This window comes from Eriocheir sinensis, chromosome 1 (assembly GCF_024679095.1).
Source record: "Eriocheir sinensis breed Jianghai 21 chromosome 1, ASM2467909v1, whole genome shotgun sequence".
Taxonomy (NCBI): domain Eukaryota; kingdom Metazoa; phylum Arthropoda; class Malacostraca; order Decapoda; family Varunidae; genus Eriocheir; species Eriocheir sinensis.
Window position 1 is genome coordinate 32,171,210 of NC_066509.1, and position 25,823 is coordinate 32,197,032.

General features: G+C 43.3%; 1 protein-coding gene across 1 annotated transcript in view; it reads left to right on the forward strand.

Moving 5' to 3' along the window:
• The first annotated feature begins 2,216 nt into the window (after positions 1-2,216).
• The window catches only part of LOC126985514 (uncharacterized), a 57,784-nt gene continuing 34,177 nt past the window's right edge, over positions 2,217-25,823 (forward strand). The window contains exon 1 of the mRNA XM_050840853.1: positions 2,217-2,359. The gene's annotated coding sequence lies outside the window, so the exon portion shown is untranslated. The remainder of the gene's footprint in view (positions 2,360-25,823) is intronic.

Genomic DNA, 25,823 nt, shown 5'->3' on the forward strand with positions numbered 1-25,823 from the left:
GGTGGGGAAGCTATAGGGAGGGTGCCGTAACGAGGGTGGAAAGTAAGAAGGATTTACAAGTCAAACAGGAAAACAACACTCAGCGCCTCACGTCACAACACAAAGCTTGGCGTGGGTGGTCTGAGCGGCTCACTGAAGCTTACGCCCACACTCCGAGCTATCCCTCACGCGGCCATGCCCTCGACATCAGTTGCAACAATATAATTAAGCCAGACTTCCAACGAGCTGCCTTTGATCCTCTGTTAGGGGTACGCCCTACAGTTCATATATCCCTTTCAGTAATATTATGGCGCATAGAAGTCGAGAAGAAAAGAATTGGAAGTGAAAAATGTAGAATTCCAATAGGACGATAACTAGTTAAGAAGCAGGCGTAGGTTGAGATGGTAAATAAATTACAATCTTCAGTCACAGAAAGGTGCAGTGAGTCAAGGAGAAAGGAAGTAAAAGATGAAGAATTCAAATCAAACGAGAAAGAGTTTAGAAGCTGATACAGGTAGAGAACAATAAATAAATATATAATATAAAAATAAATAATAATAAACAAATATATAAATGCAAACACTTAGGACGCTTATGTTACTGTTCCGATTCAATGGAGGAAGAGATTGCAGAACATCCGGACAAGTGGTGAGGAAGAGAGGAAGAAAAGTAGAGATAGCGGCAAGATGCTGAGATAATAACGTGTGTGTGTGTGTGTGTGTGTGTGTGTGTGTGTGTGTGTGTGTGCGTGCGTGCGTGCGTGCGTGCGTGCGTGCGTGCGTGCGTGCGTGCGTGCGTGCGTGCGTGTGTGTGTGTTTGTGTGTGTGTGCGTGTGTGTGACACCTGCAAGACACTCGCCGACGCGAGCCTGATCAGGAAGTGTAAGCAAAGGCTTGGCCCTTAATCCAGGCGGAGAGAGGAACTACCCCCCCCCCCTCTCTCTCTCTCTCTCTCTCTCTCTCTCTCTCTCTCCGCCTGGAACAGCACAGGACGCACCGGGCCTCAAGTGTATCATTATGCAGATTAAACCAAACGGACGCGAGCATGTAATAGGAAAGAACTTGAGACGGACATTTAACAGCGGCCGGGCATCCACTCCACGGCAGTCAGTCCCCCTATAATAGTGTGCAGAGCAGGAGTGGCTGGGCCTTCCGTACGTGTAGATTGTGCATAAGTGTGCCGTGCACACGCATATATAATCATTAAGCTGTCATCTATTTGAGTGTATAATTATGTATTTCGATTTTGTTCTCGTTAGTTAACTTGTCCTGTTCTTTATACGTATATGCCAATGTGCGAATTAAAATTATTATTATTATTATTTTTATTTTTATTATTATTATTATTATTATTATTATTATTATTATTATTATTATTATTAATTAATGACTGCAGGTGAGCGCCGGGCAGATGGAGGGACAGGACGGGCGGCGAGTCACGTGTCGCTGAGTGCTGGGCTGTCTGTCTGTCTGTTTGTCTTGCTGTCATATCGGGCTGTTTTATTTTTTGGGGGTGTTAGTTTGTCTGTCTGCGTCTGTGTTTCTCTTTTTTGTGTCTGTCTGCCTGTCTATCTGTCAGTGGATCAGTTTGTCTGTGTCTGTCTGTCTCTCTATCGTCGTACTGTTCTTCATCTTCATAGATTTTCTCTTTCCTCACAGTTGTTGCGTATTTTTCTTAATTTAATCGAGTTTTATTTCTTTTCTATATTTTATTTCGTTTTTTTTCTTTATTTTTTTTCTTCCCTTTTCCGTTCCATCCGTAATCCTCTCTCTCAAATAACACTGTCCGTTAATGTGTGTGTGTGTGTGTGTGTGTGTGTGTGTGTGTGTGAGTTAATATTATAATGATATTCTCTCTCTCTCTCTCTCTCTCTCTCTCTCTCTCTCTCTCTCTCTCTCTCCCCAAAGTTTCCCCTCCCCTCTTCCCTTACGTTCTCTCCCCAAAGTTTCCCCTCCCCTCTTCCCTTACGTTCTCTCCCCAAAGTTTCCCCTCCACTCTTCCCGCCCACAAACCTACTCACAACCAGCCTCACCACCTCACAGATGTTGCCCAACCCTTGCTTCTACCCCAATCCCTATCCCACTCTCTACCTCCTCCTCCACTCCTCCCCCCACCACACCCCTGCCTCCTACACCAAACAACCCCCTCCCCCTTCCCCCTCTTCCCTCCTTCCTTCCTCCAACCCTCACACCGCTGCCTCCCACACCAAACTCACCCCCTCCCCCCCTCTCCCTCCGCAGGTGCCGCCCACAGAACCCTGGAGGCGGATCAGCTGTGTCCCACCTGTCCTTACTTCCTGCCCACGTCCGTCGAGGTCACCACACCTGTGGGCATCCCGGCCAACCTCACCTGCGGCGTCAGGCAGCTCGGGGACAAGAAGGTGAGAGGGAGGAGAGGAAGGGAGATCAGATTTAAACTAGTCCTTAATGGTCTTGGGTGAGGAAGGAGATGAGAAGGTAAAGAGGAGATGAATGTGAGAAGTGAGGAGAGAAAAGGAGGTCTGAGTTCACCTATTCCTTTCTGTTCGTTGGTGAAAGAGAGGAAAAGGAGATGAGGAGAAAGGTGGTGAGGAGATGAGGAGCAGGAGGTGAGGAGATGAGGAGTTGAAGAGGAGATGAAGGTTAGAAGTGAGACAAAAGGAGCTCTGAGTTCATCTATACGTATTCCTGTTCTCGGGTGAAAGAGGAGAAAGAGGAGGTGAGGAGAAGATGAGGAGCAGGAGGTGAGGAGAAAGAATAAGTAAGAAGAGAGGAGACAAAAGGAGCTCTGAGTTCATCTATTCCTTCCTCTCCCTGGTGTTCCTGTGTGAGGGTTGGAAAGTGAAGATAAGGGACAGGTAAAGAGGCAAGGTGGAAATAGAAGAGACACGGTGAGCAGAGATGAGGGGGAAGAAGGTGATAAGAGGGAAGAGAAAAGGAGCTCAGAATTCGTCTATTCGTCCTTGTTAATGGTTTTCATGGGCGAAGGTTACGAGATGAGGGACAGGTGAGGAGATAAGGTGAGAAGAGAAGAGGGAAGAAGGTGAAAAGAGTAGAGGAAATGAGTGAGAAGAGATTAAAGGAGTTCAGAGTTAACCTACTCCTTCTGTTCCTGGTTATACTGTGTGAGAGTTAGAAAAAGGAGATGAAGGACAGGTGAGAAGAGAAGAGGAAAAGAGGAAAGAAGGAAAGTGAGAAGAGAGGAAAGAAGGTGAGAAGACAGGGGAGAAAGGGAGGTCTGAGGTCACCTATTCCTGCCTCTTCCTGCTTTTCTTGGATGAAGGTTAGAAGGAGGAGATGAGGGGAAGAAGGTGTGGTAGAGAGGAGGATATGAAAAGGAGACAAGAAGGTGAGAAGAGAGACAAGGAAAGAGTTACCTTATTTCACTCTAGCTCCTGCTTTTCCTGTGTCAGGATTGGAGGGAGACGAGGGGCAGGTGCGGAGACGAGAAGGTGGGTGAAAGGGAGGCGAGATGATGATGATGATGAGGCGAGAAAGCCGAGGTGAGAAGAGAGGAGAGAAAATAAGCTCGAACTTTAGCTCTTTCCTGTTACGTTTTTTTTTTTTTTTTTTTTTTTGCTAAGGATGGAACGAAAAGATGAGGAAGAATCAATCAATCAATCAATCAATCAATGGGGGCATACGCCAAGGGGGCGCGTCGCCGCGCCCACCCCACGACGCCAGGCCCGGGGGTCCCTCCGGGCGAGTCTCCATGCAGGCCCCCTTCCCAACCCGAGTACCTCCCGGCAGGATCTATTGACTTGCTCAAGTCACGAAATCCGTAGGTGTCCCCTTGGCCTCCTCCACTCGGGATTGTCTCTTACAGCGACAACCCGATGAGCAGGACCAGCTTCCGAAAAACGTGCCACGTGCCCGTATAGCCGGAGTTAGCGTTGACGGACTATGCAGGTATTATATGTCGAATCAGTCTCACGGAGTACTCGGCGGTTTGACACAAAGTCATTCCAGCGATATTCCTTGATTCTGCGTAGACACTTATTACCAAAGGCATCAATCCGCCTCTCCAAGTCCCCATTTAGTCTCCATGTCTCACAACCGTAGAGTGAGGCAGGGAGCACAAGGGACTTGAAGATCCGGATCTTTGTCCTTCTGCACAGGTACCGACAACGCCATATATTCGTGTTGAGCGAGTCCATAACACCGTGGGCCAGAACAATCCGCCGTAAGACTTCCTGGCCAGACTCACCGTTGTTATGAACTACGCTACCAAGATACGTGAAACTTTCTGAGATCTCAACTTCCTCGCCACACGCATGAACATACTGTACTGTCGTCCAGCAAGCCTCCAAACACCTGTACCTTGGTCTTGGCCCAGGAGACCTGAAGCCCCAAGGGCCTCGCCTCCTCGTGCAGTGCCTCGAGAGCCATCACCAAAACCTCCAGCGACTCCGCTAGGATTACTGCATCATCAGCAAAAACAAGGTCAGTGACCCTGGTATTGCCAATGGATGCTCCGCAATGACTCTGGCCCACAACTCTGCCCAGTACCCAGTCCATACAAGAGGAAGAAGAAGGGGAAGTTAAATGATAGCAATGAAGAGAGAGATAAATAGATATGTAGATGGATAGGTTTTAGAGAGAGAGAGAGAGAGAGATATATATATATATATATATATATATATATATATATATATATATATATATATATATATATAAATATATATATATATATATATATATATATATATATATATATATATATATATATATATATATATATATATATATATATATATATATATATATATATATAAATATTGATATATATATATATATATATATATATATATATATATATATATATATATATATATATATATATAGATATAGATAGATAGATAGATAGATAGATAGATAGATAGATAGATAGAGATAGAGATAGAGATAGAGATAGAGATAGATAGATAGATAGATAGATAGATATAGATATAGATATATAGATATAGATATAACCTATGCATCTCACGTGTGGGAGGGCTCCACTCACACAGCTCTCTTGGACAGAGTGGAGTCTAATGCTGGGATCACACTTCTGCGATCTTGCCTCTGCAACTAACTGCGATACCAAAAATGTTGGAGTCTCAGCTCGGTCGCCACCCGAGAAGTGCGATTTGTTGCGACGAGAAAGATCTCGCGATCCATTACGACGGATTTGTTGTACATATGAATTTGAAACAGTCATCCTCCACATTAAGAGCTTCGACAAACTGCTTCATTAGTCCTAGTTCAATATGAAGGGCAGGGAAGATGATTTTTTCTCTCTCAACAAGGGGTTGCTGCATGATATTCTTCTTCCCAACACTCAAACTTTTTTTTTAACCGGCCAGAGTTTCTGTTCCCACAGTTTGTCTTTCGCTCGGCTGTCCCATAAACACAGGAAACACGGATATTTTGTATGCCCTCCTTGTTGGCCGAGTAACAAACACAGGAAACACGGATATTTTGTATGCCCTCCTTGTTGGCCGGGTAACATAAACACGGGAAACACGGATATTTTGTATGCCCTCCTTGTTGGCCGAGTAACATATACACAGGAAACACGGATATTTTGTATGCCCTCCTTGTTGGCCGAGTAACAAACACAGGAAACACGGATATTTTGTATGCCCTCCTTGTTGGCCGAGTAACATAACCACAGGAAACACGGATATTTTGTATGGCCTCCTTGTTGGCCGAGTAACAAACACAGGAAACACGGATATTTTGTATGCCCTCCTTGTTGGCCGAGTAACAAACACAGGAAACACGGATATTTTGTATGCCCTCCTTGTTGGCCGAGTAACATAAACACAGGAAACACGGATATTTTGTATGCCCTCCTTGTTGGCCGAGTAACAAACACAGGAAACACGGATATTTTGTATGCCCTCCTTGTTGGCCGAGTAACATAAACACAGGAAACACGGATATTTTGTATGCCCTCCTTGTTGGCCGAGTAACAAACACAGGAAACACGGATATTTTGTATGCCCTCCTTGTTGGCCGAGTAACATAAACACAGGAAACACGGATATTTTGTATGCCCTCCTTGTTGGCTGAGTAACATAAACACAGGAAACACGGATATTTTGTATGCCCTCCTTGTTGGCTGAGTAACATAAACACAGGAAACACGGATATTTTGTATGCCCTCCTTGTTGGCCGAGTAACAAACACAGGAAACACGGATATTTTGTATGCCCTCCTTGTTGGCCGAGTAACAAACACAGGAAATACGGATATTTTGTATGCCCTCCTTGTTGGCCGAGTAACATAAACACAGGAAACACGGATATTTTGTATGCCCTCCTTGTTGGCCGAGTAACATAAACACAGGAAACACGGATATTTTGTATGCCCTCCTTGTTGGCCGAGTAACATAAAGACAGGAAACACGGATATTTTGCATGCCCTCCTTGTTGGCTGAGTAACATAAACACAGGAAACACGGATATTTTGTATGCCCTCCTTGTTGGCCGAGTAACAAACACAGGAAACACGGATATTTTGCATGCCCTCCTTGTTGGCTTAGTAACATAAACACAGGAAACACGGATATTTTGTATGCCCTCCTTGTTGGCCGAGTAAAACGTTGACCATTTTCAGATCCACACATATGACAAATTCCCACTCTCGTTTCTTAATGTTTTTCTCTCCCTCCTAAATTCCCTCCGTTTTCTACTGTTTGTTCTTCCTCCTTTCCTTCTTCAATCCCCTTTCGACCTTCCTCTCCTTCCTTTTCTCCCTCCCAGTTCCTCCTTCCTCTCCTCGTTTCCCATTCTTCCTGCCTTCATCCCAGACTCAGCCTAATGATAACTCAGCCCTCCCTTCCCTGTTCCAACTTTGCAGCCCAGTAATTACTCTTAGGCTCCGTCCTTTGCCCTCTTATGATTCTATGTCCGCCGGGCCGTGGTTATGCGCAGTTAAGGCATATCAAGACCTGGCAGACACGAAACAATACTCAGATTTGGTCTAACTACTATTTATACTACTACTACTACTACTACTACTACTACTTCTGTATTGTTTACGAGAGAGAGAGAGAGAGAGAGAGAGAGAGAGAGAGAGAGAGAGAGAGAGAGAGAGAGAGAGAGAGAGAGAGAGAGAGAGAGAGAGAGAGAGAGAGAGAGAGAGAGAGAGAGAGAGAGAGAGAGAGAGAATGAATGCAAAACAAGCAAAAAGGGAAGCAAGAAGGAAAGAGACAAACGGATTCTGCCCCGGAAACCATTCCAATGTCACTTCTCAGGATAATCTGTCACGCTCCTTCGGCCCTTCGTTCTGCCATCCCGGATCCGACAAACTGCGTGATCGGCGCCTTCACGGTATTTTCGATTAACTTAATATTCCCGTCTGGTGGTTTTAAGAGGCAAGTCTTGCTCCAACCCTCCTCGCCTCGGCGGGGCTGGGGAGCGTCAGGAAGCCCAAGGTCTTCCTGGCGAGCGTCGCAGGGCCCAGGAGTCCCGGCAGAGTGCCTCGGCTCCCCCGGGGCGTTCATGGCGGTGCTGGAGATCCCGAGGGTCCAGGGGCGGGGGGCGGGGCTAGCAAGACAGTACTAACCATCTCAATAACCAGACGACCCAGGTAATGACACGTTCATTACACGTTGTAGAAGGGAAGAACTGAAGGCAATCGTGTCATCTCAACAAAAACAACAGAAAAAATCAGAAGAGACAAAAATCTAGCATCAAGGCTTGTCACTTGTGGTGTTGTGTGTCGGTATGAGTTAGTCTTTTCTGGGGTGAAAGAGACTTGCCCGTACCAGCACACAGCACCAAGAAAAGGCGATGCAAGAGAACACCGAGAAAAAGGATAGAACAGAAACAATACCAGAAAAAAGAATCATATAGAAAGAGAATAAAAGAAGAAGGAAGATATAGAAAAAGACCACCAAAAAGGATAATATAGAACCACAACATCGATAAAAGGAAACTACCGTGTCATCTCATCTACTACATATATGAACAAAAAGATCACAAAACGACAAAAAGCCAAAAGAATCTAGCATTAAGGCATGTGGTGTTGTGTGTTGGTATGAGTTAGTCTTTTCTGGGGTGAAGGAGACTTGCCCGTACCAGCACACAGCACCAAGAAAAGGCGATAGAAGAGAACACAAAGAAAGAGGATAAAATAGAAACAATACCGGAAAAGTAAGCATACAGAAAGAGAAAAAAAGAAGAAGGAAGATGTAACAAAAGACCACCAAAACGATAATACAGAACCACAACATCGATAAAAGCAAACTACCGTGTCATCTCATCAACTACAAAAATGAACAAAAAAATCACAAAACGACAAAAAGCAAAAAAAATCTAGCATTAAGGCGTGTGGTGTTGTGTGTTGGTATGGGTGGGTCTTTTCTGGGGTGAAAGAGACTTACCCGTACCAGCACACAGCACCAAGAAAAGGCGATGCGAGAGCACATCAAGAAAAGAGGATAGAAAAGAAACAACACCAGAAAGAAGAATGATATAGAAACAGAATACAAGAAGAATGAGTTTGGTGTTGTATGCTGGTACAAGTGGGTCTTTTCTGGGGTGAAGGAGACTCAGGAGTACCTGCACACAGCACCAAGAAAAGGCGACTGAAGAGAACACAAAGAAAAAGAGGATAAAATAGAAACAATCCAGATAAGTAATCATAAAGAAAGAAAATAAAAAAGATGGAAGATATAGAAAAGACACACAAACAAAATATAATACAGAATCACAACATCGATAAAAATTAAATATCGTGTCATCTCATCAACTACAAAAATGAACAAAAAATTCACAGGCAAAGAGGCAAACAACTCAAGCATCAAGGCGTGTGGTCTTGTGTGTTGGTATGAGTGGGTCTTTTCTGGGGTGAAGGAGACTTACCCGTACCAGCACACAGCACCAAGAAAAGGCGATACGAGAGAACACCAAGGAAAGAAGACAGAACACAAACAACAACAGAGTAAAGGCGAAATTTAGAAAAAAGAATAAAAGAAGGAGAATATAGATAAAGAACACCAAAAAAATGATATGGAATCACATCGATAAAGATATATATAGACAAATCATCCACCTTTCGGTCCTGACTAACATCCAGAATCATGGGTGAGTCTTTTCTGGGGTGAAAGAGGCTCATCCAGACCAAGGAACATCAAAAAAGGATGATATTAAAAGAACACAAAGAAAATTAGATAAAAGCAGAAAATAATGAAAAAAAAAGAAAACATCAAGCAAAGGAAAAATTTGATTAAAGTAAATTAAGTTAAATAAATAAATAAATAACAATTATATAAAATTAAAAAAATATATTAAAAATCAAATAATCTAAGAAAAGTACATCATTCACCTGTATGCCTGAACACCAACATCATCAAAAATATGGGCGAGTCTTTTCGGGGATTCATGCGTGAATCACACGCTTCATGTAAGTTAAGAGGACGGGAATATGATAATGGATATAGATTGTGTAGCCGCGAAGCAGACGACGTAAAGTGTGCCCCGGAGACCACTTGAGCCACCCCTTCGAAACACATATCCTTCCTCCTTATCCCTTTTTTTTCCGTTTTATTTCTCTCGTGAGTAAACAGAAGAAAAAAAATGGTGTCTTGGATACTCTTTTTGTCTTTTGTGGTGGAGTGATACATAATTTTCTCTCTCTCTCTCTCAGCACGGGCCCAAAGAAAAGGTATCCACGCGTCAATTATGAACAACAATGAAAACGAACACCTCCCTCGATTACTGCTCCCCTTCCCCTGTCCCTTCACCCCCTTCCTCCCAACCTTCCGTATCTACCTACTTTCTCACCCAATAATTCATTTTCCCATTCACCTCACCCATCCACACATTCTCACAAACCTAACACCCTCACCCACTACCTAGTCATCCACATCCGACTCACTTACATTCTCCCGTCACCCGCTTCACACACACCCTAGTCATCCACCTTCCCACCCATCTGATACACTGTCACCCGTCTCTCTGCTCGGTGACCGCATGGCGAAAGGGTGGACGAGAGGGAAATAAATGAAGGTAGTGGAGGAGGTGGAGGGAGAAATGAATATGGTGGCTAGGTGGAAGGGATGTAGTAGGGGAGGTGGTGGAAGAGATGGAGGTGGTGGTTGAGTGGCGGTGGAAGTGGAGGAAAAGAAGGAAGTGATGGAGTAGGTGGAGAAAGAGACGCGTGTGTTGTTTGGGTGGCAGTGGAGGAAGAGGTGGAGCTGATGGATGCATTGTGACGGTGCTTGGAACAGCGGGGAAATGTTGCTAAATTTTCGTTTTCTTTACCGATTGTTTAGTTTAGTTTCCCAGATATTCCTTTTGACGTGGTTGCTGATTGTGTCATGCCATCAGCCTTTAAACACACACACACACACACACACACACACACACACACACACACACACACACACACACACACACTTCAACACTTAGGTACATGACGCGACGACTTGGCGACACACACAACCCACCTTTCTCCTGTAAAAGAAAAGAAGAATGTAACTAAAAATCTTTGGTGTAGAACTTTCTGAATATTTAATATTGTTTCCCCAACACACACCTACTTTAATGCTGTACTTTTGTAATAATATGACATATTTGTGGATTTTTTTGTTCTTGGTTAAGAAAAAACAAAACAAAGGGATACAGAGACAAAAAAATCATAAAGAAGCACAAATACACACAAAATGACAAGTTATACATACACTAAGATTCTAGTGGCAGCACAGACCCGCGAATATACAGCAAAGATGCAAACAGAAAACACGTAATACCGATAGATAAACACACACACACACACACACACACACACACACACACACACACACACACACACACCGCTCCGATAGGTCAGTGGTTAAAGCTCTGCGCGGCCAGGCTTCGCGGATTAGCTGGGGGAGGTTCGAGCCCCATTCAGGCCAGGATTTTCCGCTGGTAAAGAGCGGTTACTGTCCCCCCTTGAGCAAGGGGTATGGTGTGTGTGGTGTGTGAAGGTCTCAGCAGTACCCAGAGATCGACTATAATATAATGAGCCTTGCTCTAATCGGAAGGGTACCTGCTGGCGACGACGAGTCCAGTAGTGATCAGGACGTCGGTGAATTAAACACACACGTGCACACACACACACACGCGCACACACACACACACACACAAAAAAAAAAAAAACACTAGAGAAAGCATGAACTCGTCCCGGCCACAGCATGTTCCGGTAAAGTCTAAAAACACACTCCCGCAGACTTATTAACGGAACAAGTTATGGCGGACCAAACAGCGCAAGGACGAGTCACACACGAGGAAAACACCGGCCCGCCGCGCTGCACGGAGGGGGGAAATAACACGGAAATGAGCGAGTTACGGACAAAAAAAAAATGGTACGAAGGTTAGATAATGATGTTGAGCTTGGGCGTGAGGAAAAGGTAATTTGAGCGTAAGGTCTGCCTGTATTGTACTACCCAGGAAACCGTGGCCGTGCAGGTAAAAAATGTGAATAAAAGGCGTGTAATGTAAAAAGGTACGGTAAGTCGGACTTCCAAGGAGAAAAACGTATATATACATTGAGGGAGAAGGGGTTTGAAGGGAGAGGGGAGATGGGAGGAAGGGTGGCACAAACAGGTCAGTATGGGGAAGGGGGGAGTGGGGGCAGGTAAGGATAGAAAGGTGGAGAGGAAGGGAAGGAAAGGGAAGGGGGGGAAGGGAAGGAAAGAGAAATGGAGGGAGGGGAAGAGAAGGGTAAAGGAGGGAAAAGAAGGGAAGGGAAGGGAAGATAAAGGAAGGGAATGAAAGGGAAAGGAAGGGAAAAGAAAGGAAGGGAAAGGGAGGGAATAAATGGGAAGGGAAAGAAAGTGGAAGGAAAAGGGAAAGTATGGGAAGGGAATGAAAAGGAAGGGACGGGAATGAAAAGGAAGGGACGGGAAGGGAAAGGGAGGGAATAAAGGGAAAGGAAGGGAATGGAAGGGAAAAGAAGGAAATGGAAGGGAAAAGAGGGAAGAGGAGGGAAGGAGGAAGACAGGTAGGGTTGGGAAGGGAAGGGAAGGGAAGGGAAGGGAAGGGAAGGGAAGGGAAGGGAAGGGAAGGGAAGGGAAGCTCACCTGGCGTAATTAGTAGCAACATTAGTCTTAAGAAACGGGAGATTACCTGCGTAACGAATGAAAGGGAGAATTATCTAAGGGGGAGGTGAGAGGGGGGGTAGGGGGGGGGTTGAGACATGACGAGAGGCTGTGTTTGTCTTTGGTTTGGGGGAGGAGGAGGAGGAGGGAGAGAAAGATGGAGAAAGAAGAGGAAAGGAGGAAGATGGCAAGGGTATGGAGAGAGTGCCATGATAACGGGAGAGTTGGAAGAGGACGAAGGAGGACTGGAAGGGAGAGAGGGAGGATATCCAAAGTGGAGAACAGGGGAAAGGGAAAGGAGGGAGAATGAGGGTGATGGAGGAGCAGGGGAGGAGGGAAAAGGAAAGGATACAAAAGAAGGTCATGTTGAAGTAAGAGATGGAGGAAAACGAGGGAAAAGAGGAAAGAGAAAGGGAGAATATCTAAAGTGGGGAAAATATCTAAAGAGAATATCTAAATAAGGGAATATATAAAGAAGGGAAAGGTAGTAGAAGAAAGGGAAGGGAACGAGCGGGAAGGAAATTAAATAAATGGAGGGTTGGAGGAAACTGAAGGATGAGAGGAAGCGAAAAAGGGGAAATATCAAAAGTGGAAAAGGGGTGTGGGAATGGAGAGAAGAAGGGAGGAGGAGGAAAAAAGGATGATGATGAGGGAGGGAGAGATATTGCCGGGGCCTGGCCACGAAAAATGGAGAGAAAAAAAAGCTATATTGGATAGGGATGGAGGAAAGCTGCGAGGGATGACAGCAACATGCATGTGGAGGAAAGAGAGAAGGGAGGAAAAATTACTGGAGGTAAATTGTGATAAGAAAAAAATAAAAACCTATAATGTGTGTGTGTGTGTGAGAGAGAGAGAGAGAGAGAGAGAGAGAGAGAGAGAGAGAGAGAGAGAGAGAGAGAGAGAGAGAGAGAGAGAGAGAGAGAGAGAGAGAGAGAGAGAGAGAGAGAGAGAGAGAGAGAGAGAGAGAGAGAGAGAGAGAGACTGTATGGTTATAAAAGATACAAATGAATTTTAAAAAAATTGGGATAGGCAGCAAGGAGACAAAAAATCTAGGGGAGGAAAGAAGGAAGGAAGGAAGGAAGGAGAGGAAGAAAGGGTGAGTGAGAGGTAGGTGAGGGTAAAGTTAAACATTGGAAGAAAGGGAGAGAAAGATGGAAGAGAGTGAAACATGCAAAGAGCGAAAGGGAAAGTGCGAGAGAAAATGGAAAGGAGATCGCTGAGGAGACGTGGAGAAGGAAAAGAATGATTTGAAAGGAAAAAAAATGGGGAAGGAAACTGAATGAAAATGAAATAAAGAAAAAAAAACAAGAGAAAAGAAAAATTTGGAGGAAAAGGGGTGTAATGGAGTAAAAAACGAGAAGAAAAGATGAATGAAATGTTGGAAAGGAGAAAAAACAAATTACGAGTACAAAGAATATGCAAGGATGAATTGATAAAACTAAGTGGGGAAGAAGAGAAGAAAACAATAAACAGGCTAACAGAAAACAAACACGAGATGATGGAAAGAAATCTGAAAATAACGAAATACGAGAAAGAAAACCAAGAGAAAACAAAAACAATGGAAACAGAAGAAAACAAAGAAAACAGTAAAAAAAATAAGAAACTAATGAAAACCGGGGAACAGCAATATGAAGAGAAGAAAAACAACACGACGAAGAGAAAAGAAAAACGGTTAAGTGGAGGAGACTGGAGAAAAGGAAAAAAAGAAAACGAGTAAAATAAGTGAAGTTAAATATTGAGGAAAAAAACACGAAATGAAGAGAAAACGATGACGAGGAGAAAATGATAGAGAAAAGATGACCAGAGAGAAAAAAAGGAAATAAGGAAAAAGATGTAATAAAAATAAAGAGAAGAAAGTCGGAGAAGAAAATGAAACAATGAGAAAACAAACAATGGCGAATGACGAAGAGAAAGAGAAAATGCTGAGGAGGAAACTGGAGGGATGAGTAGGAAAGACGGAAAACTAGGTGATAAAAGTAAGAGATGAAAGACAATAGTAGAAAACAAAAAAAATGAAGAGAAAAAAAACACGAAAACGAAGAGAAAAAAATGCAGAGGAGGCCGGAGCGACGAGGAAAGAAGGAAAACGAGTGAAAATAAGAGAAAAATGAAAACCGGGGATAGAAAAATGAGATGAAAAGAAAACGAAAAAAACGACTAGGAAGAGAATGAGAAAACGATGAAGAGAGGAAGAGCCCGGAGAGAGAATAGGAAAGAAGGAGAACGAGGTAATACAAATAGTAGAGATATCCTGCAGGAATTTAAGAACCCAACAGGAATGTTGCAGCAAAAGTGGAATCCTGGAATACCCGCAGGAATATTAGAGATACGGGAACAGGACGAGAATTCAGGCGTCAGGGAATATATATAAAAACAAGGGAAAAAAAAACAGCGAAAGAACCACAAAAACGAGACCGAGAGATACAGACAGATGGAGAAAATAAAAGAGGCAGAAAGAAAAAGAAAGCTAGAAAAAGGAAAAAGAAAAGGAAAATGAGAGAAAGACAGAGAAATATTGGAACAATAATAAAATACTGAAACCCCCCCCAAAAAAATTGAGAATATTGAAAATATAGCAATCACTAAAGAATGTCGTGATATGGAAAAAAAACGTAAAAAATGAAAGCACTTACTTTGAAAACTCAAACAAAAATTTTGAATACTCTTAAAAAAAAGCACAATATCAACATAAATTAAACAAAAATCAACAGGGAAAAGCAGGAATCATTAATTTTTTTTTTTCAATATAAAACGTGTACCGATTACTAGACAAAATTTAAGTACTGAAAGAAAAAGCCAACAAAATACAAATAAATAACACAAACTCCACAAAACTAAACATCAACATTTCTAAAGATTTAGAAAAAAAAAATACTAAAAAAATACTTAAACAAAAACGTATCAAAGCAGGAACGAAACAGCAATGAAACCTGAAAGGAACACACAACAAACAAAAAAATAGACAATTATAAGCAAACCAGAAACAAACAACAAAAACTAAAACAGAAACAAAAAAAAAAGGAACAAACAAGAAACAAGCGAGGAACAAACACAAAAGCAACGAGAAACATACGAGAAATAAACCAGAAACAAACGAAAAACAAACGAGAAACAATCCAGAAACAAAACAAAAAAAGTGGAACAAACCAAATAGCCAATAAACAATAACGCTCCGGAACGTCCTTTAACACGACCACCAGCAACACCAGCAACAACAACAACAACAACAACAACAACAACAACAGCAGCAACAACAACAACAACACTGGGAAGGAACGTTACAGGAATGACGGAACAGCAGCGGAACGTCAGCGCCGCAAGGGAACACAATGAACTATACCAACTACGTATATTCCAAAATCTTCCCCGCCCCCCCCTCTTCTCTCTCTTCCTCTCTTCTTCTTCCCGTTCTTCTATCCTCTTACTTTCTTCCTCTATTCTCGTTATTCTCTTCCTTATCTCTTCCTATCCTTCCTTTCTCCCTCCTCATTCTTGTTTTCCTACTTTGCTTTTCTCTCCATCCGTTATCTTCCCTTTCTCGCTTTCCTTTCGTTCCCTTCTTTCCTTTTCCTTTCATTTCGCTTTCCTTTTTCATTTATATATCTCCATGCTCTTCTCATCCTTTATCTTCTCTTTCTTCCTTTCCTTTCGTTCCCTTCCCTTCCCTTCATTCTCTACTTTCCTTTCCCCTCCCTTTTTCATTTCCCTAACTCCCTTCTCTTCCCCTTCCTCCTTTCCTTCTGTTCCCTTCCCTTTCCTTCACTCTCATTTTCCTTTCTTCTCCGTTTCCAGTTTTTATTTCCCTAACTCTCTTCCCTTCTCTTCTTATTGTTCTCCCCTTGCCCTTTCCCTTCCTTACCTTTCCCTTTTCTTTATAATTCCCTTACTTCCCTTCTCTTCCCATCCTTTATCTACCCTTTCCCCCTTTCCTTCCGCTCCCTTCCTTCTCTTCAGTCCTCCCTCGCTTCTTTCTCTCCCTAATGTTCCATTCATTCCAAGGATTATAATATTCTCGTAAGCTGCTTCCTAATACAGTCCAATATGTTTTGAGAGAGAGAGAGAGAGAGAGAGAGAGAGAGAGAGAGAGAGAGAGAGAGAGAGAGAGAGAGAGAGAGAGAGAGAGAGAGAGAGAGAGAGAGAGAGAGAGAGAGAGAGAGAGAGAGAGAGAGAGAGAGAGAGAGAGAGATAGAGAGAGAGAGAGAGAGAGAGAGAGAGAGAGAGAGAGAGAGAGAGAGAGAGAGAGAGAGAGAGAGAGAGAGAGAGAGAGAGAGAATCACTTGGAGACAGAGAGGAGTCACACGAGGATTTGAGGAGGCGGCGAATGACAAAAAAAAAAAATGAAAAGGTGGGCACAGGAAAAAGTAAAAGAAAGAGGAAAAAGACAGCAGAGAGGAAGAGGAGGAACAAGAGGAGTAAAAAGAGGACCAAGTGGAGAGGGAACAAGAACAAGACCAGGAATAGTTTGGAAAGTTTCGTTTAGTCGGCGCAGCATCTGTGGTCATATGCCGGAGAGAGACCGAAGGGGAAGGAATAATAGGAGAAAGGAATAGATCCCAGGAGACGGGATACAACCCCCGATTAATACCTGGTACCCATTCACTGCTGGGTGGACAGGGGCGTAGGGTATCGGAAAAGCCGCCCAATTTTTTCCGCTCCGCCCGGAAATCGAACCCGGTCTTTCTCGGTTGTGAGCCGAGTGTGCTAACCACTGCACCACGAAGCCCCTGACAAGACCAGGAGGAGGAGGAGGAGGAGGAGGAGCAACTGAAAGAACATCAACAAGAATGGGGAGATAAAAAAAAAAGCAGGAGGAGAAGCAGCAGCAAAACAAGCAGAAAAAGGAGGAATTGGAAAAGAAAAGAAAGAAAGCAGAATGAAGAGAAGATGGAGATGGACAAACAGAAAATAAAAACGGAAAGAAACGAAAGAAGAAAAATAATCAGATGTAAGAAAAGAAACAAAAACATAACCACGAGGAGAAATAAAGAGGACGAGGAGAAGTAGCAGAAGCAAAAGTAGCAGGAGGTGGTGACCCGCTACACACACACACGCACACACACAAAAACACTCCCCCGGCCGTAACTTGCCGCGCCGAGCCAAAGTGTCCAACATGAAACGCTAAACTCGGGGCTCCAACTCGTCAAAGTGAGCGGGAATCTGTGCATTAAAAAAAGATGAATCGGAAGGCAAGAAGAGGAGGAGGAGGAGGAGGAGGAGGAGGAGGAGGAGGTGGAAACATGGAAACATGGAAATGCAGGCAACAGAAAGCCTATTGGCTCATTACGTGGTTGCCCGCTTTGGTGATTTAATCTGCTCGACAGCCACTTGGGGCCTGGGGAGCAGATGAAAGCACCTCGACATTGAGGAGCAGATGAAAAGCACCTCGATATTGAGGAACAGATACAAGAACATAGACATACAGGGAGACTGGGAGAGGACGAGTGGCCTACACAGGGCAGCCCCAGAATCCCCCCTAATACTCACGGTGGGTGAGGTGTAGTTTCAGGGGCACAGGTGGAGGCTTGATCCTCGTTTTACCGGCGGTACTAGGCACGGCACCAGTAACCTGTCACCTTACTGCACCCACACCTCACTCCACCTGTCATGCGGACATTAACTATAGGTGTACTCTATTGTTGACTTACTATACTTGCAATCTAGGTTGTGGGGGAGAATTATATGAATATAGGTTGAGGTCTTGCTGCAATCTGTCTGAAAATATGTACCTCAATATTCAGTTCACTCCTGACGCAGCGAAGTGACGGTCGATTCTATATTTGAAGGAGTTGATGGTATTCGCATTTACTACTTCTGAAGGAAGATTGTTCCAGTGACGAATGACTCGGTTTGAAAAGAAACTCCTTCCGATGTCTGTGTTACATCGACTCGACTGAATGGGTAAGCCGTTATTTCTAGTTCTTGAGTTGGTTTGCAGTTCAAAGAATTTGGAGTAATCGACGTTATTAAAGTTTTTCAGATACTTGAAGACTTGAATCATATCCCCTCGCAGGCGCCTTTTCTCCAATGTAAAGAGATTGAGTCGCTTGAGTCGTTCCTCGTACGGTTGAGCCCTTAAGGTTGGAATCATCTTTGTGGCGCGTCGTTGAATCCTTTCCAATAAATCAATGTCCTTTCTGTAATTAGGAGACCAGAACTGTACTGCATACTCGAGGTGCAGTCTTACCATGGAACTATACAAGGCTAGCATCACGTCTGGCGTTTTACACTCGAAGTTCCTCGCTGTGAACCCAAGCATAGTGTTGGCTTTGTTGTAGGCTTTTTTACAGTGATTCGCGTGTTTCAGGTCACTGCTGATAGTGACTCCAAGATCCTTTTCCTCCTGCATCGCTTGCAGAGGTTTCCTATTCATGATGTATGTGTGGTTACTATTTCTGGACCCAATGTGCATGACTTTGCATTTGTCAACATTAAAGGACATTTGCCATTTTTCTGACCATTCGATAATGTGATTGAGGTCTTTCTGAATGATTTCGCAGTCGGTCTTTGTGAGGGCATCTCCACCCACCTTGGTGTCATCAACAAAATTTCGATATTGTTGATTTCAATCCTGATTCGAGGTCGTTGATATATATGATGAAGAGAATGGGTCCCAGCACTGACCCTTGAGGCACTCCACTAATGACTGGAAGCCAATCGGAAGGCTGTCCGTTTAGTGGTACTCGTTGTTTTCTGCCGGTGAGCCAGTCTCTTATCCACGCGATCAGATTGGCTCCAATGCCCGCCGAGTGTAGTGTCTTAAGGAGTCGCTCGTGCGGTACCTTGTCGAAGGCTTTCTAAAAGTCCGGGGATGTGGGCATCCCAGTTATTATATATACCTTGGAAGAAGTCTAATAAATTTATTAGGCAAGAGCGCTTGTTTCTGAAGCCATGCTGGGTGTCGGAGATTACATTATTGTCTTCTAGAAACTTGACAAGTTTGTCTCTAATAATCTTTTCGAGTATTTTTCCAGCCACTGATGTCAAACTTATGGGCCTGTTGTTTAATGCAACGCTTTTGTCTCCTTTTTTGAATATCGATGTTACGTTCGCCATCTTCCAGTCTTCCGGGACCTTGTTCAATTTAACAGACTGGTTGAATATGCTAGTGAGTGGCTGAAGTATTTGTTGTTTAAGCTCTTTTAATAACCGTGGTGACAAACCGTCGGGTCCCGTTGACTTGTTCGTGTCGAGTTTGTCCAAATACTTTTTAACTTCTTGGTCGCATATTGTGTCAATTTCCAGGGGCGTGATCTCACTCGGCGGGTCAGGGCTCTCGGGAATGGTTTCGATGTCCTCGACTGTGAATACGGATGCGAAGTTACTGTTGAGGATTCTGGCCATCTGTTTACTGTCCTGAGTTACAGATCCAGTCTCATCTGTCAGGGAACCAATATTGGATTTTACTTTCTTTTTCGATCTGATGTATGTGAAGAATTTTTTTTGAGTTTGTTTTGATGTCACGCGCTATTTGCTTTTCGTAGTTGCGTTTACTACTTCGAATAAGGGTGCGACAAGCTCTGAGGCTGGTGTGGTACTGAGTACGGGCTTCGGCCGTATCATTTTCTTTCATCAGGTTATAATTCCTTTTTTTTTTAAGTTTACCGCCCTTTTTATTCCTGTGGTCATCCACGGTGGATCCACGTTACCATTTGCTCGCCTGGGCTTCGTAGGCACTGTAGCCTTCTCTACCTGCAAAAGCTTATCTTTGAAGTTGCTCCACACGTTGTTGATTGCATTGTCGGTTAGGTGAAGTTGGTCCCATGTCGCAGGGGGAAGCAGCTCACGGGCTAGGTTGAAATTTGCTTTTTTGTAGTCTGGTATCACTGACAGATTGTCTACGAGTTTGTGACTAATGTTGACATTGAAACGGATTAAGTGGTGATCGCAACCATTAATTTTTTCACTAACTTCACAGTCGCGAATGAGGTCGGGGTCGCTTACTAATACCAGATCCAGCAGATTGTTTTATCTTGTCGGTTGAGTTACAACTTGAGTGAGGAACGAATCCTCCACCATTTCTATAAGCCTGTTACCCTCTTGATCTCCAGTCAATTGTCCCCAGTCAATGTTAGGGCAATTAAAGTCCCCAATTATTATTGCTTCTTTGCTCTGTGTTAAAGAGTGAAGCTCTTCGTCCAGGGCAGTGTCGTCGGCTGCCTATCGTTTTGGAGGCCTGTATACGGTCGCAAGTGTTAGTTTCTTATTATTCGCGGTTATTTCCACATAGACGGAGTCGTAACTCTCTGCGTCCTGTTTGTCTATTTTTATGGCAGGGAGCGTACTTTTTACGTAGCAAATTACTCCTCCTTTCTTGTGTAATCGATTTTTTGGGAAGCTTTCATACAAGGGAAATGACAGTTCAGATACTAGATGTGCAGAGTTGGCCCAAGTCTCTGTGATGGCTACCACTTCTGGTTTCTCGGTTGCAATATACGCCCTAACTTCGTCCTTTTTGGGTAGTAAGCTGCGTGCATTAGTGTACAAAATGGAAATGTAACTCCTGGTTTGGCCGCATCGTGTTGAAGGAGTTCGCTTGTCGGGGGCGTCGTTGGTTACACAGTTTCTTGCAAGCCGCATCGACGCTACGGTTTGGTTGATCAAGGGTTGCCTTTGCCTTGCCCCCGCCTGCAGTTTTTTGAATAGCTTTTCGAGAAGCTTTCAACTGCCTCGTTCAGGAGCCTTCCAAGCCGCGCCGAACCAACCTCGTTCAGGTGGAGTCCGTCCTCCCAAAACAAATCTGGGCGCTGATTGAAGTGATGCCACGCATTCGTGAACGCTACGCCTTCATCGTTACATAACTGCTTTAGATTAGTGTTGACGCCGTACGCTTTACTGTTAAACCCGGCGAACGTGTTGACTCTCGGTAGAATACCAGAGACGATGATGTGAGGGGACTTGGTCTTGTATTTCCGAATGACTTGACGGTATTTTGCTAAAAGGTCCTGAGACTGAGTTGACTGAAGGTCGTTGGTTCCCGCATGGATCAGATACACTGTGTCGTCCTTCGCATTTACTGAAAATGCATCGACAGCTGATTCAATATCGTCCAGTTTGGCTCCGGGGATACAGAAACGCTGCCGTGTCAATGTATTCCTACCGCAAAACTCCGTAAGTTGGCCTCTCGTCAGACTGTCGCCAACTAAGTTGACTCTAGTAGTCAGTTTGCCCATGCCAGGAAATAGCGTCTGGTTCGTACAAGTGACAGCTGGGAGAATGGTCTTGTGGTTTCTTTTGACAGGGCGTGAGGTACAAGAGGGAGCGCGGGCGAAGGTGGGTTTGGAAGTGATGGTAGTGACAGTAGAGGGTGGTTGGGAAAGAGTGGAGGGTAAGGTGTGTAGGGAGGAGGATGTGGTATCAGAAGTGGAGGTCGTGTTGGAGGTGGAAGGGGAAGATGTAGTGGTGGTGAGGATAGGGGAGGAGTCTAGAGTGGTGGAGGGAGAGGAAGAGAGAGCGGGGGAAGAGGGTGTGGTAGTGGGTGTGGATGGGGTAGGAAGGGCGGTAGATTGGGCGGAAGGAACAGCAAGGGTGGAGGCAGGCTCAGGCGAGGCAGAGGGGGGGAGGGATGAGAAATGGAGTGGGCTGAGGAGGAGAAGGTATGTGATCGGGTCAGAATTTCGGAGTACGAGGAAGAAGAAGAAGAAGAAGAAGAAGAAGAAGAAGAAGAAGAAGAAGAAGAAGAAGAAGAAGAAGAAGAAGAAGGAGGAGGAGGAGGAGGAGTAGGGAGTGTGGGGAATGACGTCACGATATCCTATAGTAACGTATTGGAACGTTGTAGATCCTCGTTGGTTGTTTGTAGTGCCTGAATACGTAAGTCTAAGACACAGTACCTACCCATCGAGTCGCTAGTTTGGTAGTGAATCGCAGCATATTTCTTTGAATAATTACAGCAATCGAAATAGTTGGACGGCATGATTACTTTTTTTTTTTCAATTTGCATGACGATATATCGGTGAGCTTTACAGTTAAGATGAATTTTGTATCCGCGTGGGCTATGGTGAACAAATGGAGGGAGATGGCTTTAAATCGGTCGAGTCACGCGGGAGAGTTTGAGGTGTGGCGTTTGTGAGGGCCCACACGTGTTTTCCCTCTGGGATTAAAATTCTCTGGGGGATTAAACTTTTCCTCCTTTTCAAAACAGGTGTGCTGGTATACGGGTCAAGCTTTGTACTTCTACGTTAGTGACAGATTTTCTCGTTAGTAAGACACAAGAAGCTCACTGTCTTTCACTGGGTGCTGTATTAGGTCGTGTAGTTGTAATCCTACTGAGGAAAGACAGGAAACACAAAAAGTCGATATATAACTTATACGCTCGTGGTTGCAGCAGGGAAGTCCTCTCACTGTAAGGTAATCCTCGCAACACTTCAAACACTAGTTAGACGCGTCACAGCACTGAGTTAGACTTTAATTAATTAGGTTGAGTAGTGCTAAATAAGACAAGTAAACAAGCACAGTTAATCGTTCGATTTCTGAGAAGGCGTACGGGCCTATTTAAGTAACGGTTAATTAAAAACGTGTATGAACGGATTTAAAAAGTTGTGACGTTAAAATGTAACACACGGAGTCGCTTCACACAAAAAATGACAAGTGTCAGTTCACCAGGTTAAAGTTTGATGCCGGCCAGCAGCAAGGCAGTGTTGTTGTCGTTGTAGTAGTAGTAGTAGTAGTAGTAGTAGTAGTAGTAGTAGTAGTGGTAGTAGTAGTAGTAGTAGTAGTAGTAGTAAGTAAGTAAGTAATGTTTATTGCCATATATATATATATATATATATATATATATATATATATATATATATATATATATATATATATATACATATATATATATATATATATATATATATATATAATTCTGGCAACGAATCTAGCCTGTCAAGCCGAAGCTTCCCGACAGACTGTATATTTATTTCATTGTACTATTATTATCTTTCTAAAGGTTGCAGATAGCTCCCAAACATAAAGCTAAATACAAATATACAATAAATAACAACATTAACTATAATACCAGATGAAGTTATAATAGTTATATCTAAAATGTTAACTATAATAACTACAACAGCATCAACAATAATAATAATAATAACAATAATAATAATAATAATAATAATAATAATAATAATAATAATAATAATAATAATAATAATAATAATAACAATAATAAAAATAATATGGACAATAGTACTATGCAATTCACTGATTAGATTTAATAATGTAAATTTGTGTTCATGTTTCAGGAATAAATTATAATTTTAACCGTGATTGTTTTGGATTGCAAATAAGTGTGTTTTACTGACTTTTTAAATAGAGAGAAATTATTACTATTAAGGAGATTTTTATTTCTACTGGCAAAGAATTCCAAACTTGAGGTCCTGAGCATAAAATACTATTTCTGAAAAGAACTGTCCTGAACTGTGGAGAGATAAGATTTATATTGTTCCTGCGCGTATTATGCACTGTATTAATAACTTGAAAAGGATGAGTTCCATGCATCAGTGCGAGGTTTTTATAAATAAATAATAGTAGAAAATAACAATGAATGTTTTTAAAATTAAGAAATCTATGTGTGGAAAATACGTTATGTGTGGAATCAAACTAGTTCATGTAAAACATACACCTAAATATCTTATTTTGAGAAACCTGAAGATTTTTAAGAAAGGAAGGCCACGTACACGCCCACACAGATACACAATAAATGAGATGCGGGTAACAAAGTGTATAATAAATACTGATAAGTGCTTCTTGTGTAAGGCTATTTCTTATTCGATACAGTATGCCACATATCCTAGATAGTTTATTTGCAACAGAATTAATTTGGTATTTCCAATTGATACTTTGATCTATGACAACGCCCAAAAACTTAGTATAAGAAACTCGTTCAAGTACTTTTCCTTCAAGTGTTATAGGTGGCATGTTAGTAGTGACTGATCGGTTTTGAAAGATAATGTATTTTGTTTTAGTGATATTTAACCTTAACTTATTATGTTCAAGCCACATATTAATTGAATTGAGCTCATTATTAATGTTTATATGCAAACTATTTATATTTTTATCATCTAATAGTAAATTAGTGTCGTCAGCATAAATGGTATACTTAAATTTATTACTAGCATTGACAATATCACTAATATAGATGAGAAAAAGTATAGGTCCTAGGATAGATCCTAGAAGCAGTAGTAGTAGCAGTAGTAGTAGTAGTAGCAGTAGTAGCAGTAGTTGTAGTAGCAGTAGTTGTAGTAGCAGTAGTTGTAGAAGCAGTAGTTGTAGTGGCAGTAGTAGCAGCAGTAGTACCGTAGTAGTAGTAGTAGTAGTACAGTAGTAGTAGTAGTAGTAGTAGTAGTAGTAGTAGTAGTAGTAGTAAAAGTAGTAGTAGTAGTAGTAAAAGTAGTAGTAGTAGTAGTAAAAGTAGTAGTAGTAGCTGTAGTAGTAGTAAAAGTAGTAGTAAAAGAAGTAGTAGTAGTAGCAGTAGTAGTAAAAGCAGTAGCATGGTACCGTTGCAGTAAAAGTAGTGGTAGTAGCAGCAATAGTCGTCGTCGTCGTAGTAGTAGTAGTAGTAGTAAAAGTAGTAGTAGCAGTAGTAGTAGTCAGATTCGGCGAATTTTCGTCGCGACATCTGGTCAAGCTCGAGCAAAAACTACTGAAGCTAGGGAGGCGTGGTTGGTGGCAAATGAAAGCTCTATTAATACAGATTAATAATCAGAAAGAAAAATGGAAATCACTAAATAAAAAAGTTATAAACAAAAAACTAGGACGTGTCCAAATCGCGGCAAAAGGGCCGAAAAACAGAATACTTACAATACCTAACGAACGAGCTAAAAAATTATGTATGCCTAAATTCTAATAGCTAAATAAACAACCCGACTTATAAACAAAACATGCATTACGTAGAACGAGATTTATTTATTATCAAGGAAACAAACTAACTTGCCTTGCTCCCCGCGTGAGCCTCCCCCCTCCCCCCTTCACCCCTCTCTCTCTCTCTCTCTCTCTCTCTCTCTCTCTCTCTCTCTCTCTGCCCCCCCCTCCATGCCACCCAGCAGCCTGAGGTACGACGACTCTACATCATTCCCTCACACACTCACGCTCACGCCCATTTACATTCTTATTCTTCATCAGTGTGTCAGCCTGTGGTTCCGGGCATGTTATACACACACACACGCACGCCGCCCCGTCCCTCTCCTCTGGGCGGGGAAGGGCGACGCTGATCACCGCCGCGGCGTCAACATCACCAGCCAGGCACCGATAACGTCACGCCCGGCAGCCAATCACAGCACGGAACAACCTCCTCCAAGTGTTACTAATTCGACTTCACGGAAACCCTGAGTTCACTCCTCAGCAGGATTTAAACATGAAAAAACCTAAAACCTCTGTAATAATGGCCACACGGGAAGGAGGAAACGGGGCAGGGCAAGGCTTCAGGCGGCAGGGCACTCGCTCCATCCCACCCACCGGCCTCCCCTGCCTCAGCCATGGCCTACACACCGCGATCCTTCCTGCAAGAACCACCACACCGTTCCTCACCTTGATCCTCGCGTAGGGCCGCCTCAGCCCGCCGCCGCCAGCCACACGACACACGAGACACACCCGCCGGGGACCCTAACACACACGGCACACGGACACACTCTCACTCCGGCACGCTGCGTGGCACTCTGCTGGGCTCGGCGTGACGTCACCGATACGCCTTTGTTTTACCCACAATGCCCCGATGGTTCTGTCGACATGCTTACATTGACATGTGGGGGACTTTGGTCGTTTCCCATCGAATAATAAGCATTGCTAGTGAAGTTTGCGGCTAA